At 43.1% G+C, this 19,804-nt stretch overlaps 1 protein-coding gene and 1 long non-coding RNA gene across 16 annotated transcripts in view; both read left to right on the forward strand.

Annotated features, from left to right (window-relative positions):
• The window catches only part of TSNARE1 (t-SNARE domain containing 1), a 688,236-nt gene that overhangs the window by 211,584 nt on the left and 456,848 nt on the right, over nucleotides 1-19,804 (forward strand). The window lies entirely within an intron of this gene.
• LOC122458576 lies at nucleotides 15,853-18,643 on the forward strand. Its single transcript, XR_006278622.1, has 2 exons — nucleotides 15,853-17,728; nucleotides 17,949-18,643. It is a non-coding gene; the product is annotated as an uncharacterized LOC122458576 (long non-coding RNA).

The following is a 19,804-nucleotide window of genomic DNA, read 5'->3' on the forward strand; positions in this document are numbered from 1 at the left end:
CACTAAAGTTCCTTAGTGGATTTTAGACTGCCCCCCCCCTTTTAAATGGGAGCAGTTTAAAGTTTAATTTGGATATGGATAGAGCCCTTTTTAATGTTTTTAATAAAGTAAATACTAATGGAAACTGCGTGATCATGGGAGACTTTAACTTTCCAGATATAGACTGGAGGACCAGTGCTAGTAATAATAATAGGGCTCAGATTTTCCTAGATGCGATAGCTGATGGATTCCTTCATCAAGTAGTTGCTGAACCAACTAGAGGGGATGCCATTTTAGATTTAATTTTGGTGAGTAGTGAGGACTTCATAGAAGAAATGGTTGTAGGGAACAATCTTGGCTCAAGTGATCATGAACTAGTTCAGTTCAAACTGAACGGAAGGATTAACAAAAATAAATCTGCAACTAGAGTTTTTGATTTCAAAAGGGCTGACTTTCAAAAATTAAGGAAATTAGTTAGGGAAGTGGATTGGACTGAAGAACTTATGGATCTAAAGGTAGAGGAGGCCTGGGATTACTTTAAATCAAAGCTGCAGAAGCTATCGGAAGCCTGTATCCCAAGAAAGGGGAAAAAATTCATAGGAAGGAGTTGTAGACCAAGCTGGATGAGCAAGCATCTTAGAGAGGTGATTAAGAAGAAGCAGAAAGCATCCAGGGAGTGGAAGATGGGAGGGATCAGCAAGGAAAGCTACCTAATCGAGGTCAGAACATGTAGGGATAAAGTGAGACAGGCTAAAAGTCGAGTAGAGTTGGACCTTGCAAAGGGAATTAAAACCAATAGTAAAAGGTTCTATAGCCATATAAATAAGAAGAAAACTAAGAAAGAAGAAGTGGGGCCGGTAAACACTGAGGATGGAGTGGAGGTTAAAGATAATCTAGGCATGGCCCAATATCTAAACAAATACTTTGCCTCAGTCTTTAATAAGGCTAAAGAGGATCTTAGGGATAATGGTAGCATGACAAATGGGAATGAGGATATGGAGGTAGATATTACCATATCTGAGGTAGAAGTGAAACTGAAACAGCTTAATGGGACTAAATCGGGGGGCCCAGATAATCTTCATCCAAGAATATTAAAGGAATTGGCACCTGAAATTGCAAGCCCATTAGCAAGAATTTTTAATGAATCTGTAAACTCAGGAGTTGTACCGAATGATTGGAGAATTGCTAATATAGTTCCTATTTTTAAGAAAGGGAAAAATGTGATCCGGGTAACTACAGGCCAGTTAGTTTGACATCTGTAGTATGCAAGGTCCTGGAAAAAATTTTGAAGGAGAAATTAGTTAAGGACATTGAAGTCAATGGTAAATGGGACAAAATACAACATGGTTTTACAAAAGGTAGATCGTGCCAAACCAACCTAATCTCCTTTTTTGAAAAAGTAACAGATTTTTTAGATAAAGAAAATGCAGTGGATCTAATTTACCTAGATTTCAGTAAGGCGTTTGATACCGTGCCACATGGGGAATTATTAGTTAAATTGGAAAAGATGGGGATCAATATGAACATCAAAAGGTGGATAAGGAATTGGTTAAAGGGGAGACTGCAACGGGTCCTACTGAAAGGCGAACTGTCAGGCTGGAGGGAGGTTACCAGTGGAGTTCCTCAGGGATCGGTTTTGGGACCAATCTTATTTCATCTTTTTATTCCTGACATTGTCAAAAAAAGTGGGAGTGTGCTAATAATGTTTGCAGATGATACAAAGCTGGGAGGTATTGCCAATTTAGAGAAGGATCGGGATATTATACAGGAGGATCTGGATGACCTTGTAAACTGGAGTAATAGTAATAGGATGAAATTTAATAGTGAGAAGTGTAAGGTTATGCATTTAGGGATTAATAACAAGAATGTTAGTTATAAGTTGGGGACGCATCAATTAGAAGTAACAGAAGAGGAGAAGGACCTTGGAGTATTGGTTGATCATAGGATGACGATGAGCTGCCAATGTGATATGGCTGTGAAAAAAGCGAATGCGGTTTTGGGATGCATCAGGAGAGGCATTTCGAGTAGGGATAAGGAGGTTTTAGTACCATTATACAATGCACTGGTGAGACCTCACCTGGAATACTGTGTGCAGTTCTGGTCTCCCATGTTTAAAAAGGATGAATTCAAACTGGAGCAGGTACAGAGAAGGGCTACTAGGATGATCCGAGGAATGGAAAACTTGTCTTATGAAAGGAGACTTAAGGAGCTTGGCTTGTTTAGCCTAAGTAAAAGAAGGTTGAGGGGAGATATGATTGCTCTCTATAAATATATCAGAGGGATAAATACAGGAGAGGGAGAGGAATTATTTCAGCTCAGCACCAATGTGGACACAAGAACAAATGGGTATAAACTGGCCACCAGGAAGTTTAGACTTGAAATTAGACGAAGGTTTCTAACCATCAGAGGAGTGAAGTTTTGGAATAGCCTTCCAAGGGAAGCAGTGGGGGCAAAAGATCTATCTGGTTTTAAGATTCTACTCGATAAGCTTATGGAGGAGATGGTATGATGGGATAATGTGATTTTGGTAAGTAATTGATCTTTAAATATTCAGGGTAAATAGGCCTAATCCCCTGAGATTGGATATTAAATGGATGGGATCTGAGTTACCCAGGAAAGAATTTTCTGTGGTGTCTGGCTGGTGAATCTTGCCCATGTGCTCGGGGTTTGGCTGATTGCCGTGTTTGGGGTCGGGAAGGAATTTTCCTCCAGGGCAGATTGGAGAGGCCCTGGAGGTTTTTCGCCTTCCTCTGTAGCATGGGGCATGGGTGACTTGAGGGAGACTTCTCTGCTCATTGAAGTCTTTAAACCATGATTTGAGGACTTCAATAGCTCAGACATAGGTGAGGTTTTTCGCAGGAGAGGGTGGGTGAGATTCTGTGGCCCGTGCTGTGCAGGAGGTCGGACTAGATGATCAGAATGGTCCCTTCTGACCTTATTATCTATGAATCTATAAAGTGCACTGGGGAGCTTTTAGCACCCAGCAGTAAGGTCCACATGGACACTTAGTGGTGTAGATTTATATCTCATCTTGCTGCAAATTAAATGGTCATATAGACCAGTTCTGAGTGCCTAACTTTGACGCTGCTGTCTGGGGTGAAGCTTGGGCTCTGAAGCTGAGCCGTGCTAGCTTGAGTCTGTCGATGCAGGCGGGGAGGCTTGTTCCTGCAGACTCCAAAATGCTGTGTAGATGTACCCGCCGTGTGACTTGCCTAGTGTCCTAGAGGGAAGCAGTAACAGATTGAGGAATAGAATCCATGAGTCCTGATGCTACTCAGCTCTAAACGCTAGATAACATTCCCATACCTACTAGCGCTCATTGTTCCTAAAGGTTGCACCTAGATGGCAAGGGGATTGCTGCACTAGAAATATGTACACAGACATAAAAGTACATAAAGGAGAGAGAAAAAAAGCTGTGTTAAGAGGATTAAAAAATAGTACAAACATATTTTTGTACGGAGGTCAGCAAATGTGGCTCTGGATTCACACAGGGAGCAATTTTGTTGTATAAGAACCACACTGAATGAGACCATTAACGGAGTGGCTTCATTAAGAGGAGGGTATGTTTAAAGTTTCAGAAAATTCCCACATTTTTGGGAAGCAATTGAAGGTGACATTCTGAACAAAATAAGACTGAATGAACACTTTACTCTCTCCCTCCCCTCCTCCTTCCCTCATCTTATATTTGTTACTGTAAAAAGGGCACAAATCACAGATTCGTAACGATGCATTCATTACAAAACACAGTAGAGAAGGATTTTAGGACAAAACACAGCAGGAAGATTTTATCTTTAAAATCAGATACAACTGTCAGTGCTTCAGGATTATTTAATGTAATGGAACATTTAAATGGATAGGGAAGGATAAAATATGTTTGGCTACTTTAATGGACTTCTGAACACTGGCTGGCTGGTAGGGCTAGTGTAGTGCGTCTCAGCCTATTTATATGCGGCCTACAAAGTGTTAGCTGGGACACAGTGCTCCCCACCTAACCCCCCCACAAATCTATATGCTCAGCACCCTGTGCCCAGAGACCCCTCCACAGAGTGGGGCCAGGAGTGGAAAGCTGGGCGTGGGGCAGGGACCCCAGACCCTGCTGGGCAGGGACCCCGACCCCTGCTGTGCGGGCCCGGGGGGTGTCAAAGACCCTGTTGTGTGGGGCTGGGCGGCAGCTGGATGGCCGGACCCTGAGCCCTGCAGTGCGGGCAGAGCAGCTGGGAGCCCGCCCCGCGGCAGGGCAGCCAGAAGCTGGCAGCCCAGAGCCCACCATGGCAGGGCAGCCGGGAGCCTGAAGCCCACGGCTGGTAGCACACCGCCGAGCTCTGCAGCCGCTGTGTGCTAATTGGGCTGCATGTGGGCCCTGGGTTGAGAACCTCTGGGCTAGAGGTATGAAGCCAGCATCTAACAGCAGCAGAATAGCTAAAAATCTAATTTTCATTTAATAAAAGAATGAGTTTTTCAAATACTAACTTGAATTTTTTGTTTACTTGTTGCTCTTTCTTTACTTTCCTCCCTTCTATAGTCTTCAATTGCTGGCTCTTTTGTACTTGTTCCTTTTGTTTTCTAATTAGTGGAATTACAGAATTTTCATAAATATTTATTACTCTTTAAAATAAATTTTAGACTTAAAATTCTCGTCTGTGCAGCAAAAAGACAAGTTGAGAAAACTTGAGTGTTTTCTCTGAGAAAAACACACAATCAGACGCGCAGTTAATAAGCCAATCGTCTGTACTATATTTGCAATATACACCGCTTTCTGATAGATTGAACTTCCGCAAGTCAAGACAGCTGAAATGCTTTGGCCTAGCTGTACTCTGTCCTCCAGATTTGCAGTTTGAGTTATGGGACAATGGGACTTACTCTCTGAAGTCACCAAGAGGCTTGGAAAATTCCACCATTAAGTGCCTAAAGATGGTTATAGGAGCCTAATTTTTCTTTTTTCTTTTTTTTTTTTTAATACACGGGGCAAAATATAAAGTCTGAATAACTTCGTTAATGTAGTGGAACTTTCTTCGTTGTTAACACTGAAGCAGTTTTTGTTTTGAAGTGATAAAGACTCTTTATGCCACCGAGAGAAACATTATTTAATAAAAATATAGTTTCAGCCCCTGATGCTGCAAATACTTAGACACTTGCTTGATTTTAAGCATGAGTCGTCTCATTGGAGTCAATGGAACTGTCAAGGGGAATAAAACTATTAACATACCTAAATGTTTGCAGCACAAGGGCCTTAATTTTCAAAAGTTTGTGGTTTTGCTACATTGATAATGTAGTTCAATATACATTCCAATCTGAAGTTTCAATAACACAGTTTTTCAAATTAGTTCTACAAAGCCTCAAACGAATTTTAATAACAAGGATTTTTTTAAAAAAAAAGTCAAGTGTTTTAAATCAAATTATTTAAATCTTTGTGATTTTAAATTGCCCCGCCCTGAATGACAGTATGCCAAAATGATAGGTTTTTCTTTGCAGAATGTATAAATTAAGTTAAGATGAGTTTTTTTTAATTATCCACAGCAGTGGTTCACAAAATTGGTTCATAGCTTGTTCAGGGTAAGCCCCTGCCAGGCTGCGAGACGCTTTGTTTATCTGGAGCTTCTGCAAGTATGGCCACTTGCAGCTCCCAGTGGCCATGGTTCGCCGTTCCCGGCCAATGAGAGCTGTGGGAAGTGGCACGGGCCAGGCCACCGGTTCCTGCAGCTCCCATCGGCCAGGAACGGCAAACCGTGGCCAGTGGGAGCTGCGAGTGGCTTTACCTATGGACGCTCCAGGTAAAGAAAGTGTCTTGCAGCCTGCCAGGGGCTTATCCTGAACAAGCCGCAAACCAAGCATGGGAACCACTGATCTACAGTGACAAATCATTTTTTTTTATTTTAAAAGTAAAGCAACAGCTGCCCAAGGTGCCATCATGTATTGCTTAGAGTGCAATTGAAAATTAAATATGTGCCCGTGATATATTTATTGTTCATATTTCAGTAGCACCAAGAGCCCTAATCATGGAGCAGGTCCCCATTGTACAAACACAAGGTAATAGACAGTCCCTGCCCCAAGGAGCTGACAATCTAAATATATATATGATTTTGACTGCCATTGTTCTTTGAAGACGGTGATGAGTTTACACATTTTTCTGAAAATAAAGGAAGGACTAGACTGCTTATTCTCTGGGAGTTAAGTAAGAGGGGATGGGGCAGATGGTAGCTCCCTCTGCTGTGCTTAAAGCTCTGCTTCTTCCCTAGCTTGGCAAAAGCAGTGCTCCTCCACAACTCGCCCCTCTTTGGCTGGTGTGAGGAGTGCTACTTCTCCTGTTTTGATCTGCATTAATGGCTGTGACTGTCCACATGTGACCGGGGCTTAGTTGAGCTTATATGGACCTGAAGAATTCAGATAAAGGGCATAGAGATATGTCCCATGGTCTATGTGTGCAAATTTTGGTGTGGATTGTACACGCTTGGTTGGGAACACTTCAATATCCAGCCTTTCAAGGAGCCAACCTTAACATGGTGAAGTTCCATGCTCAAGCCTATGACTACTGCAGAAGTGCCTTCCTCCACCCATGGGGATGCCTTTGTATCTTCCGCTGCTGGAATTGCACCCCATATCGATGGAGAGCTCAAGGATTATACTCTGGGGTATCCCATGCTAAGAAGAGAAGGCCCAATTTTTGACCGCAAGAGACCAAGACTTCTGCACCGTCAGCTGCTCTTTCGGGCCAGGATCTTGAAAGCAGGTTCAATGACGCAATTCAGGTCCCAGAACTGGGAAGTCGCAGCAACGTGAGGTAGCACCAGGAGGAATTACCGAGGGTTCCAGGTGGGCTCACGCAGTCCACAGTGAAGGTTGTGTTGCTACAGTTTCACTGTTCTGGGAGCCAAGCTAGCTAGATTAAAGCTAGCTCAGGTATTCCTACAGGAGATACTGTCCTAATACCCTAAGTGGCATTAGGTAGTTGTGGTTGGGCCATTTGCACTCATCTGTTGGAAACGTTTCTGTTTGTTAGGGTTGTTTGCCCTTCTTTTCTGTTTTCCCATGCTTGTTCTTTTCCGTTTCTGTCCTTCTTTCCCTTGCTTTTCTTGGCCAGATTTCAAGTGCAGGAAGTGACATTGGTTTATGGACCTGCATAAATGCTTTCATAGTTTGACACCAGCATATTTACATTCACTTTTTCCTTGGTGCACACTGCAGCTATGCCCTACACTCAAACAGACTGCTGATCTCAAAGTGCCTAGAGCAAATGCTGACTATTGGAAGACTGCATCCCATAGGGGAGGGGCCTGCAGCCCCAGACAACTGGACAACTGGAAGAAACTGCTTCCTTCAGTGAAACAGGCACTCACATTGTTTGGGTTTAGGAAAAGTTCTTAATGCGTTCTGATCTGAAATGGGGAACATTATCTGTAGGCTCAGATGGATTGTCCTGCGTTATACCACATGTAAGAATATACGATTGCCCTCCCTTGAAAGCCTGGCCAAAGTGCTGTAGAAGTGCTAATATTGATGGTCATTGTGTGAGGCAAACCTGCGGCCTGACCAGGGCTGCAGCAACTCAATTGCGGTGACTCACCCCTCCACCAGAGCCTGCAGTGATCCAGCCCTCAGGCACGCTGTAGCAGCCTGTCCCGGATCAGGGCCCTGGTCAGAGGATCCCCCGGGCACAGATATTTCACTAGCCCCACCTGGGCTTCAGTTACTGTGTGCAACAGCACTACCAGGAACCCTTCTGCTGCCTCGCAGTGTAACAGATTCCCCAGGTTTCCAGTCTGCCCTTGATCTGGCTCCTCTTCCTGTCCCAGCCTTACCGGAGCCTTGTTCCAGCCCACTCTAGGCTTGTCTGTGCCCTACCCTGACCTTGCTCCAGCCTTGTAACTGACCCACTCTAGCCCTGCATCCCTCCATGACTCCCAGATATTCAGACTGATTCCAACCCAGTTTTGACCTTTGGCATGCATCAAGACTCCAACTCTGATACTGATTTGGTTTGTCTGTACACCATGACCTTCGTTCTGACCCATGGCCTGTCCCTGGACCTGGTTTCAGCACGGCCCTTGGCCCGGTCCTGACCCTACCTCTGGCTTCGACCACTGCTCCAACCCACCAGGCGTGACTGCCTGGATCAAGAGCCTGACACATTGGATGGCTTCCTCTCATGTGATGTTGGCATGCGCTGCAGGCATGATCTACTGGTGATTAAAGCATGTGAGTGGGAAGCAGTTGACCTGGGTACTGTTCTGGGCCGTGCAACTAACTCGCTCTGTGCCCTTGAGTAAATCACATATCCTCTCTGCACCTTGATTTTATCTGGCTGAAAGGTGGAGATATCACCTTGCAACAAGTTAGTTTGTTACTGGCCTGTGAAATGGTGTGCCTGGAGTTAAGACAAAAAGGTGACTAGAAAGCTAACATAAGGGCTAGGAGTTTGTATGACAACTTGTCTCATATTTATTTCCTGTTCTGGAAATGAATATTAATTTGCTAGAGATTATTTTGTACTAGTTAATCTGCAGTCAAATAGCCGTTGTGGAAGATCTCATAAACTAAGCAGAGATTGGATTGGTAACCTCAAAGGAAACCCATGTATTGTAAGAAAGGGAAAACTGTGATTGAGTAGGTGACGCTCTTTTCTCCAAATTAATACTGGATTAGTGTCCCAGCCTGGTGTTATGGATTGTAGTCATACTAGTCCCCAGGGGGTTTGAAACAGAGTAACTGAAGCCCAATTTATTACATGGTGGTGGTATATTCCAACATGGGTAAACCTCTAAAGGTAGGTCTTCACTACCCGCCAGATCGGCCAGTAGTGATCAATCTATTGGGGATCAATTTATCACGTCTTGTTTAGATGCAATAAATCAGTGCCCAAACATGCTCCCCGTCGATGCTGGAACTCCAGCTCGCGAGAGGAGGAAGCGGAGTCGATGGGGGAGTGGCAGCGTTCGACTCACTGTCATCATCACGCCCAGGTAAGTTGACCTAAGATATGCCAACTTCAGCTACGTTAATTGCATAACTGAAGTTGCATATCTTAGGTCGACACTTCCCCACCTGCCGCCAGGTGTAGACTAGGGCTAAGGGAAAGTGTTGTGAGATCTTTTAATGACTGCCACTGGTTGAAGCCATAGTTTTTTTGTCATACAAGACAGCAGAGTCCATACAGACACATACTGTATTTAGGGAACCTTCAGGACGGAAGGCTGTGTATCAAAAGCCATTTATAGAAGTCAATAAAATAGTAACTTAGCTGCATTGTCCAAAGTCCCTGTGTTGCAACTGAACAATATAACACTGAGGTCACACTCCAGAACCCTGTTACATGTAGTATATAGAACTTTATTAGTTACAGAGATTTTGAATCGAGACATGGCCTCCTTGTCCAGATGCTGGATTTAGAAGAACTGAAAATAGAACTTTTTCTTGGTTTGGAAAATGAATGTTTTTACTGGCTACCGTGGCCATTTTTAAAAGCCAGATGGTGGCATGCTGTAACGCAGAGGCATTTGGTGCTCTGGGAGTTCCCTTCTTCCCTTCTTTTTCTTATTTTTACAAATGTGGATAATGAATAGGGCACTGGTGCTGGAACTGGGGATGCTGGGGGTGTGGCTTGAAGGAGTAATAAACACCAACTACATAGTTTCAGCGGCATGCGCAGGAATTTAAATTTGACCGCTTTTGGAAGAGTACATCTGTGCCCCCGCTGTGGCCCCAGGTCCGGAGGAGCTGTCAGCTCCCGTTGTGGCTCTGGAACCAGAAGAGCTCACTCTCCCTGCCACAGCCCTGGGGCCGGAGGAGCTCCATGACCCTGATGATTTTTTGCGGGGGTGAGTGCGCCCCTGCTTACCCCCCTTGTGCATACCCCTGCATGGTTTCCATCATCAGCAACCACACTATAAAAATTGTTCCAGCACCCTTGGAATAGGCCCATACTTCAATGCTATACATGACATTTTGGAACTAATTCTGCCTCTTGGATCTTGTTATGAGCCAAGTGCTTTCCTTCCTTTTCATCCAGTAACATTAAATAGACCTGAAGGCACATGCAGGCACCACCAGTCACTCTTGCTCTGTCTTCTCACTTCGCCACCTGCTATGGGAACACAGCCATCCTCAACTGAAAACAGGGATGGTGCTATCTCATGGCTAAAAACAGGAATGGGAGCTGGGTCGCTTGGGTTCCACTCCCAGCTCTCCAGCCTTCTCACTTTGAAACTTGTGCACCTCATTCAGAGGCTCTGTTGTGTCTGCCGTAAGACTGAGCATCACGTCCTGAGGATGTGGAAGTGGCAGCCTGTCTGAGTTCTGTGAGGAGGTGTTATGGACCTCCTTGGCTCTGCTGGGGACAGAGGCGGTCTTTAAACAAGGTGAAGCAAGTGCTCCCATTAATTCAGTTGTCTTGGTATGTCCTGGGTGCCTTGCCCAGAGAAGCCACTTCTGGGGTGAATGAGTGCTTCAGGCATGACTGTTTCCCTATCAATCTCTAGCACAGCCTGAGATGGGCCCTACCTGAACCATTTACTATGTAGAATGGCTCTCTGCTGCACCTGTTGCAGGGAGGCATAACTTAGCTGTCTGTCTGCCTGTCATTTCTCCCCCATAATATAGATATAATACTTAGCATATAGTTATAGTTTTTTACTAGGGCTGTCTATTAATCGCAGTTAACTCATGTGATTAACTCAAAAAAATTAATCACAATTGTGACCGGGTCCCAGTGGCGCCAGTTATGGTCACTCAATTAGGGTGAACTGCAAAGAATGGGGCAAACAGTCCCCAAAAAGCTGGTGAATATTCCAATATTTAGATTTACCAAGCCACCATAAAACAGCTTTTTTATTACCTTACTGATTACTCAGAAATCCAAACAACACAGTTCCCTTAAAGTGACCCAGCCTTAGGCCTCCATCCAGGTACCTAAGTCAAATATGACGATTTCTGAAAATCTCATTTCATCATATAAAAGAAAAGGATCGGGCACATTACATCCCAGGTTATTGAATATTTCAGATCTTACCCAAATACATGCTACAGCCAATTCTTATTAACTAAACTAAAATTTATTAAAAAACAAAAGAGAGAGAGTATGGTTAAAAGATCAACATACATACAGACATGAGTTGAATCCATTGAGGTTCAGATTCATAGCAGAGATGGTGAGCTTTGTAGTTGCAAATAGTTCTTTCAGAAATAGTTCACAGGTTATAGTCCAATGTCCAAATATCATATTCAGGGCATACCAGCATAACTGGGACCTCAGTCTTGCGACTCAAACTTCCCCTGATGAAGCTTAAGCAGATCTTTGATGACAGAATCAGGACCCAAGGATCTTTTATACAATTTCATGTCCTCTTTGACAAGTTGGAGGTCAAAAGGTAATTAACATGACTTTGAAGGAGGTCCATCCCCCTACTTAGCTATAGAATTAACATCAGGCAATTTGCTTGTTCCTCCACCAGTCACAGTACATTTCAAAGACAGATGAATAGCGAGATAGCCCTTGTTTACAATTCATTTAAATGATAGGATGTTCTTTTGACCTCTGAATGATCAGAATACAGCACAGACAGGGACTGTTGATTACATTGTCGACCCTACTCATACATATGTAATTACACAAAACCACAACCATTATCTCCCCACATGTCTTTTGAGAGTTATTTATTTTGCAGGATGTTTAACCCTTTCTAGCCATGCGTCACAGGGGTTTAAAAAAATTATCGCGATTAATCACAGTCTTAATTGCACTATTAAACAATAGAATACCAAATGAAATTTATTGAATATTTTGGATGTTTTTCTACATTTTCATATATATTGATTTCAATTACAACACAGAATACAAAGTATATATTATTTTTATTACAAATATTTGCACTGTAAAAATGATAAAAGAAATATTTTTCAGTTCACCTCATGAAAGTACTATAGTGCAATCTCTTTGTCGTGAAAGTGGAATTTACAAATATAGATTTTTTTTGTTACATAACTGCACTCAGAACCAAAACAATGTAAAACTTCAGAGCCTCCAAGTCCACTCAGTCCTACTTCTCGTTCAGCCAATCGCTAAGACAAACAAGTTTGTTTACATTTACAGGAGATAATGTGGACCACTTCTTATTTACGTCACCAGAAAGTGAGAAAGGTGTTCTCATGGCACTGTTGTAGCCGGCATCACAAGTTATTTACATGCCAGATATGCTAAACATTCATATGCCCCTTCATGCTTTGGCCACCATTCCAGAGGACATGCTTCCATGCTGATGATGCTCATTAAAAAAATGTGTTAATTAAATTTATGACTGAACTCCTTCGTGGGGAATTGTATGTCTCCAGCTCTATTTTACCCACATTCTGCCATATATTTCATGTTATAGCAGTCTCGGATGATGACTCAGCACGTGTTCATTTTAAGAACACTTTCATTGCAGATTTGACAAAACACGAAGAAGGTACCAATGTGAAATTTGTAAAGATAGCTACAGTACTCAACGCAAGGTTTAAGAATCTGAAGTGCCTTCCAAAATCTGAGAGGCATAAGGTGTGGACCATGCTTTCAGAAAGAGCAACACTCTGATGTGGAAACTGGAGAACCTGAACCACCAAAAATAAAAACAACCTTCTGCTGGTGGTATCTGATTCACATAATGAAAATGAATATGCGTAGGTCCGCACTGCTTTGGATTGTTGTCGAGCGGAACCCGTCATCAGCATGGACACATGTCCTGTGAATTGGTGGTTGAAGCATGAAGGGACATATGAATCTTTAGCACATCTGGTACGTAAATATCTTGCGACGCCGGCTACAACAGTGCCATGAGAACACCTGTTCTCACTTTCAGGTGACATTGTAAACAAGAAGCGGGCAGCATTATCTCCTAAAATGTAAACAAACTTGTTTGTCTGAGCGGTTGGCTGAACAAGAAGTAGGACTCAGTGGACTTGCAGGCTCTAAAATTTGACATTGTTTTATTTTTGAATGCAATTTTTTTGTACATAATTCTACATTTGCAAGTTCATCTTTCATGATAAAGAGATTGCACCACAGTTCTTGTATTAGGTGAATTGAAAAATATTATTTCTTTTGTTATTTTACAGTGCAAATACTTGTAATCAAAAATAAATAAATAGTGAACAGTGTACACTTTGTATTCTGTGTTGTAATTGAAATCAGTATCCACAGTTACATTTGATAGACTGTAAATTATGTGTAGGTATGTATACAAGAATTCCATGCTTTAGGGCATAACTGACACGGGTTAGGAATAAATATCCCTATTAGGTAGGGTATTCTGTAACTGACAGTGGGAGTCCTTTCAGCGTCCAATGAGCCTGTGGAACTCCATTGTCACAAGATATAAGTGAGGCCAAGATTTTAGCAGGATTGAAACAGATTAGACATGAATATGAATAACAAAAATATCCAGAATATACATCCTTCTGCTTTAGGATATAAAACCCCTTCTAACTATTGCAGTTAGAAGGGATTGTTCACTGGGGGGAAGATTGTCCCAGGGCTCCACACTTAAAGTTTCTTGCCACAGTCAGGATACTGGACCAGATGGACCACTTGTCTGATTCCTATACGCCTATCTGCTTTGCCTCATGCAAGTATTGTGTGGTGAAATGATGTTTTGTAAAGCTACTTTGCAGTGCTCTGATGAAATGTGCTTTAGAAGGGCAGAGTACTGTTGTTACGATGAGAGAGTAAATATCCATAAAGCTGCATTTGTATAAATACAAACAGGTTAGGGATGGGGCAAATAAAATAAAAGAACACATCTGTTTTTATGAAAGTAGTTGCGATCTCATTGCAGGGCTTGTCAATGAATAATGAAGGAGGCTGCTGGGTTTCTTTTCCTTTGTGCCTTTAGCTGAGATTTATTTCCCGGAAGTTTACGAGGCCCACAGGCGCACTTATTGGGAGGTTTGTAGAGGGTTCTGCATTATTGCTGTGTGTGTAAAGAAAAAAGAAATAGGGGGTTGCGGGGTGAGTGGCTAACCAAACCCCTTAGTACAAAGCACTGTTATGTTATCTGCAGAGGTCCCCTGGAGGTGGAATTGACGTGGTTCCACCTCCCGAGGGCATTGTGCACTGGGGAGCTGCATGTGGAGTGCTCACCCCTCGCATATTGAGAAGTGTGAGGACTCTGTGATGGCAGGGAGCAGGCCAGGGTGCCTCTCCAGTCTTCCTTATTGGCCACCATTGGACAGAAATAGCCTCTATGGAGCAGCTATTTGGGCACTTCACAGCTTGAGGCAGAATGTTTCTTTCGCTTACCCCAACCCTAGATTTTCAGTGTGTCCAGCCTGCTACATAAGCTGTGTTCCTGGGTTTGACCCTTACTGAGAGGATGGACACTCTTGGGATTAAGGCACAGGGCTGGTACAGAGGAGACCTGGGTTCATTCCCCAGATTCCCCGTGTGATGTTAGGCAGGTAACTTCCTCTTTTGTCACCTCAGTTCTCCATCTGAGAAATGAAGACAACACTTCCCTACCTATGTGGCAATAAATCAATTACTGGTTGTGAGACTCGTGCAAATAAGGTGAATGGTGAACAGAGCTATGGATGTGTCTTGATATATAGGTAGAATGCAGACCAGTTCTCCATCCAATTTTTTGTGACTCTGGTGAGAATCTGCTGTGTGTGGTTTTGTTATTATCAGGCTTTCTCTTATGATGTCTGCTAAACTTAAACCCAATAACTGCAGCTTCGCCCCCACCCCCACCCTCCATTTTGTGGTCTTAGCAAAGTCTGCTTGCCATGGCAGTTTATTATGCATATCACTCTTGTGATGCATGTCAGGATGAGCTTTGTATCTTCAGGGCTGTTCTTGCAGCTTGATGTAAGTTTTGCCCAACAGGCTGCAGTTCTCACATTCTAACTGTAATGTAGACAAAGGAAAAGTAAGGGAAAAGGAGGGTGTAAAGCTAGGGATGAGAGGCAGGCAAAGACATGGCCAAAATAACCTAATGGTGATGATGCTTTGTAGAACATCAGATCCTTTGCTCCTTCTGCCCAGGCAAACTCCTATGGCAGCTGGAGTATCTTCTTGGAAAGACTAAACTCAATGAGAGTTTGTCTGAGTAAAACCCTCAGTGTACATCATTGCTTGCATGTACATTGATATAGCTTGGTTTGAGATTTTGAAGTAAAGAACCGAGAGGTTGGTTGCGAATTACTTTAAATGCCCTTTACTTTAAAATACTTTAAATACTTTAAAAAAAATCCCAAAAGCATGCTTCTTTCCCCCTGCACTCTCCCATTTGCTTGTGTACTTATAACGGGGGAAAAAGAAGATGTCTCCTTTCTTGGCCTTGTGGAGACAATACTCCGTGTCTTGGGTTTGGGATATTCCATGAATGTTAAAGCCCTCTGTCACTTCAGCTGGGTGCAGTCATCTGAGAAGGTATTTTGTCTCTGCATATTAAACAGCTGACACATTTCTTTCAGAGGTGGTTGTATTTCAATAGTGGGTGAAACAATTCCTGTGCAGAGCATATAGGGCCATATCCTACTCTTTTACATTGGTGTAAACCTGAAGTAATCCTGTTTGTAATTTGAGGTGCATGTTTGAAGGGGGTGGTCTCAGATTTACACAATGTAACTGAGGGCAGAATCTGGCCCATAGGTTGGAGAGCCCTCTTAAGTGCTTTGGGATCTTTGGAGAAAGTTGCTGTTTGAATGCCAGTTGTTATCCTCTAAGAAGCGGCATTCACAAGCCACAGCTGCACAGAGTGCTGTTTTTAGTAAACTGACTTTAGGATAGTTTGTTTGCTGCACGACACAGGCACTTGGGAACAAAGGAGAGAATGAGATGTTTAAGCCCAAGTCTTTGTCTAGACACACAGAATGAGTACAACTGAAAGCAATTTAAAAATACAATGAAACCTGCAGTGAAGAGTATGGACCATCTTCAATAGGTAACTCATAGACTTTGAATTGTCTCCAAGGTATTCAGTTCAGTTCTGTTTGATCTTTAAAGAACCACATTCACTAGAGGCAGCGTGTTTTTTTTCTCTTGTCCTTAAATGGTCCCTTAGGCTAGATTTCACTCTGTACTCAGTGGATACAGTAATTCATGTGCTGCGAAAGAGCTGGTGCTTGTTGTAACTTAGCAAGGGTGTATGATGCACTCCTACTTGTGATTGTCATGCCCAGGGATCAGTCATTGTGGGTGAAGGCCCAGGTGCCCTTTGAACAGGTAGCAGAAGTTGTCCTCACTGTATTTCCAAAAGTATGTTTGTTTTGGATACTACTTTGGATACTTTTCATGGACTGCTGTAGTGACCTGTAAATCCATCTCACCGGGGGGCAAGAAGCCTTTGAATGGGAAACGCCCATCTTCCCCTCTATAGATGGAGAAGGGGACGGAAACATTCACACACGCACTCTGTCTGGTGGTTAGAGCACAGAGGTATAATCCCAGCTCTGATGCTGACTCCTGCTCTGGCCCACAGCAAGTCACTTTAAAAACTGTGCCTCTGTTTCCCCCGCTGTATTTAAGATGCTTTATTTACAATACATGGTGCTGTTCAATTTGAGATCTGTGTTGAGGTGGTTGTCGTCTCTCTGTGACAGTAACAAAATAAACTTTCACACTGTGGTGCCAGTTGATAGGAGAAAGCGTACCTGGTTCTGACTGGAGGAGTCTGGGAATTTTTCAATGTCAGAGACGAAAGTGATGGGCAGGAATTGGGATGTAGCTGCCTGCTGCAGAGTTTTGGATCACTTTAATTCCACTGGCCCCAGACGTGATGCGTTGTCATAAACACCCTGCTTTAGATTATCCTTTGTGTGCTTAGCAATGCTCTCATTTGTCATCCTCTTGTGATTTGAAAGCGTCAGATATGGATATACCTCTCTGTGGACAGAATCTATTACATGTCTCTGCCAAGCAGAACCATGTTGCCTGTTTTATTTCCCCTCCTGTCTCAAACATGCAATCTGTTCTTTGTCAGTGCTCAGCTAGACACATTGTTGAGCACCAGTGGGACTCCCTCTGCAAAGAGTGGGTCCTGTAGCTGCTTCTCTTCTTAATTTCATTATCCATCTCTAATGAGTTTTTAATGTCTTAGCTGAATTTATGGTGCTGAGGACTTCATGCACTTTCAGTTTCTCTGGCAGCTTGGCAGGAGAGTTTGACTGATGGGGTCCCAGGTTCTTCACGACCTAGAGGAGAACTAGCCTCCAGGGTTGCAAATGACACAGGATCTGTGTTTGCCATTAGCAGGTTCCTTTGGAGAGTGAGTGACAGAGCTTTCAGCTATACTTACTGAGTTGTAGTCCTAAATTATAGTAATTACAGGTTCTTGCTCCATGAAAAAGTAAATAGAGAATAGGACAGCAATTGTACATACAGTTTTGCCCCTCTATGTCCTATATTTTTCTTTCTGTCCACTTGCGAGCAGGTGCCTTTCCTGAGCTGCTGTGCAAACACCATCTACGCACAATGTTAAATCCAAATCTTTACGCTTCATGGGGTTTGACTTCATTAACTAAGACGTGAGCAGTAACACAACAAGATTTAACTCAAACCTCCTCCACAGGCATGGCTGCTCCCAGGGGTCCTTTCTCAGAAATGTTCAGCCCACACCCTAGGTCCTGTCCCTCAGAGAGCCACTCTCATTTCCCTTGGATTCAGGTGGGATAAAAAGCCATCTGCCTCAGTGAGTCTAATCCATTTAACACTTTCTCTGCACGATTTAGCACATGCTATCTGGGTGGAGTGTCTCAGGCAAACACTGCCAACTTGTTACAGGTTTCAGAGTAGCAGCCATGTTAGTCTGTATTTGCAAAAAGAAAAGGAGTACTTGTGGCACCTTAGAGACTAACAAATTTATTTGAGCATAAGCTTTCGTGAGCTACAGCTCACTTCCACCAAATGCATCTGATGAAGTGAGCTGTAGCTCACGAAAGCTTATGCTCAAATAAATTTGTTAGTTTCAAAGGTGCCACAAGTACTCCTTAACTTGTTACAGCTAATCTGTCTTCTGCTGCCAGTCTCTAGGGTATTGCTCTCCTGTCTCCATTTTCCCAAAGAGTGGCTCCTAGAAATAGCACACGGATCGTAGGGGTAGGGGTACAGCAGCCTGGGAGCTGTTTGTGAGGGGCACACTCACTCATGTCAGTTTTAATAGTCAGTTGAACATATGCTGTTTCTATTAGTCAGTAAATCTGTCAGGAGAAGAGTTGAGACATTCCAAAGTTTAAAAGTAATTAAAGTCTGAGTAGTTCATAAAGCAGGATGCAGCCTTAGGTGCCCTGGCGAGGCACTGAATGTTGCAGGTACTTGATAAAAAGAATCCAGACGTTCAGGAAAACAACGTGGACCTTCTCTAGAGTATATCCTAGAGACACAAAGAACAAATAAGGCACTTGCAGCTTATTCCTCTGGGGATGAATGCAAGATAGTTCTCTACTGCATGTTCTCCGCTGTGTTGTCCAGAGTGGTTTTAAATGTCCTCGCATCATGGGGCTTCAACTATTTCCCTAGGTGACTAATTCAGAGTCTAATAGTTCTTGCTGTTTGGAAATGCTTCCTGATGTCCAACCCAGTTTTTCCTTTCAGCTTAATTGCCTCCTGTCTAATTTCCTGCTTCACCTTCCTGGATTCTGTAGAATAACAAACCATGATTGCAGACACTAGTCACTGGTGATGAGCAGCCACAGGCTCAAACCCAGGAGCTAAAGAAAGACCCATGCAGTTTGGGAGGTAGCAAACAGGTATCACATGACAAGTGGAGTAAGGCACCATTGTTATGCTTAAGGAAACAATGAAAGCGGTTATACAGGAGAATGCACTTTTTAAAGCAAGAAAAAAAAGGTGAGGGGGGGTATGAGCATCATTGTCTATAAAGAACAAAGGCCAGCAGACTCTGGGGTGAGTGAATACAGTATTTTCCAGTGGGCATCATTCACATTTGGCATTTCTAGATGTGACGTCCTGTAAAACTTCGGAAGGGATGCTGTGTATTGCATGAGAAAAAAACATCTTTAACTGGGAGCTCTTCAGAAGTTCATCACTTGAGAGTTTTACAATGGAACTGGCCAAGACATTGGAGAATATTCTGTTGGAGGGCAGTATTAAAAGGAAGAAATAGCTGCCTCAAAGGGTGAGAGACACCGTAACACAGGAAATATGAAAATGAAAGTCACTAAGGAAATGTGAACAACAGTTGTTGTAAACTAATTGACTGACTAGTGCACGCAGCCTGGAAAATGGTGATTGTGGAAGCCTCTATCATGGCTTTTTCACTGAGCATTTTAATGCATTTATTCTTTTCTTTTCTTTTTCCAATGAATCTTACTCTTGTAACTTACATTTCCTCCACTTGCAAAGGGTTATGTTGCATGGATAGGACAAAATGGTGGTGCTTTGATTTGGAAGGGGAGAAGAGGAGGGAGGGAGGAAGGAAGGAAAAATAGGCAGGACTTCTGTGCTATTTCACAGAGGGTGGTGAAGCACTGGAATGGGTTCCCTAGGGAGGCGGTGGAATCTCCATCCTTAGAGGTTTTTAAGGCCCAGTTTGACAAAGCCTTGGCTAGGATGATTTAGTTGGTGTTGGTCCTGCTTTGAGTAGGGGTTGGATTAGGTCTCCTGACGTCTTTTACAACCCTAATCCTCTATGATTCTATGTACTGCTCATAGGTTTGGGCTTATTAAAAGTACACTTCTGTAGTGTAAAATGCCATCCGTTGTGCTGGGCAGTTCCTGTCCTGTAGGGTGGAATCAGCAGAATTCCTGGGGAGGGAAAAAAAGAGAGAGTGAGGAATCATAAGCACCAAGCTGCATGTCCATCTTAAAGAAAGAAAGAAAAAGAAAAGAACCCAGCCA

The sequence above is a fragment of the Dermochelys coriacea genome, chromosome 2, assembly GCF_009764565.3.
Source record: "Dermochelys coriacea isolate rDerCor1 chromosome 2, rDerCor1.pri.v4, whole genome shotgun sequence".
NCBI lineage: Eukaryota > Metazoa > Chordata > Testudines > Dermochelyidae > Dermochelys > Dermochelys coriacea.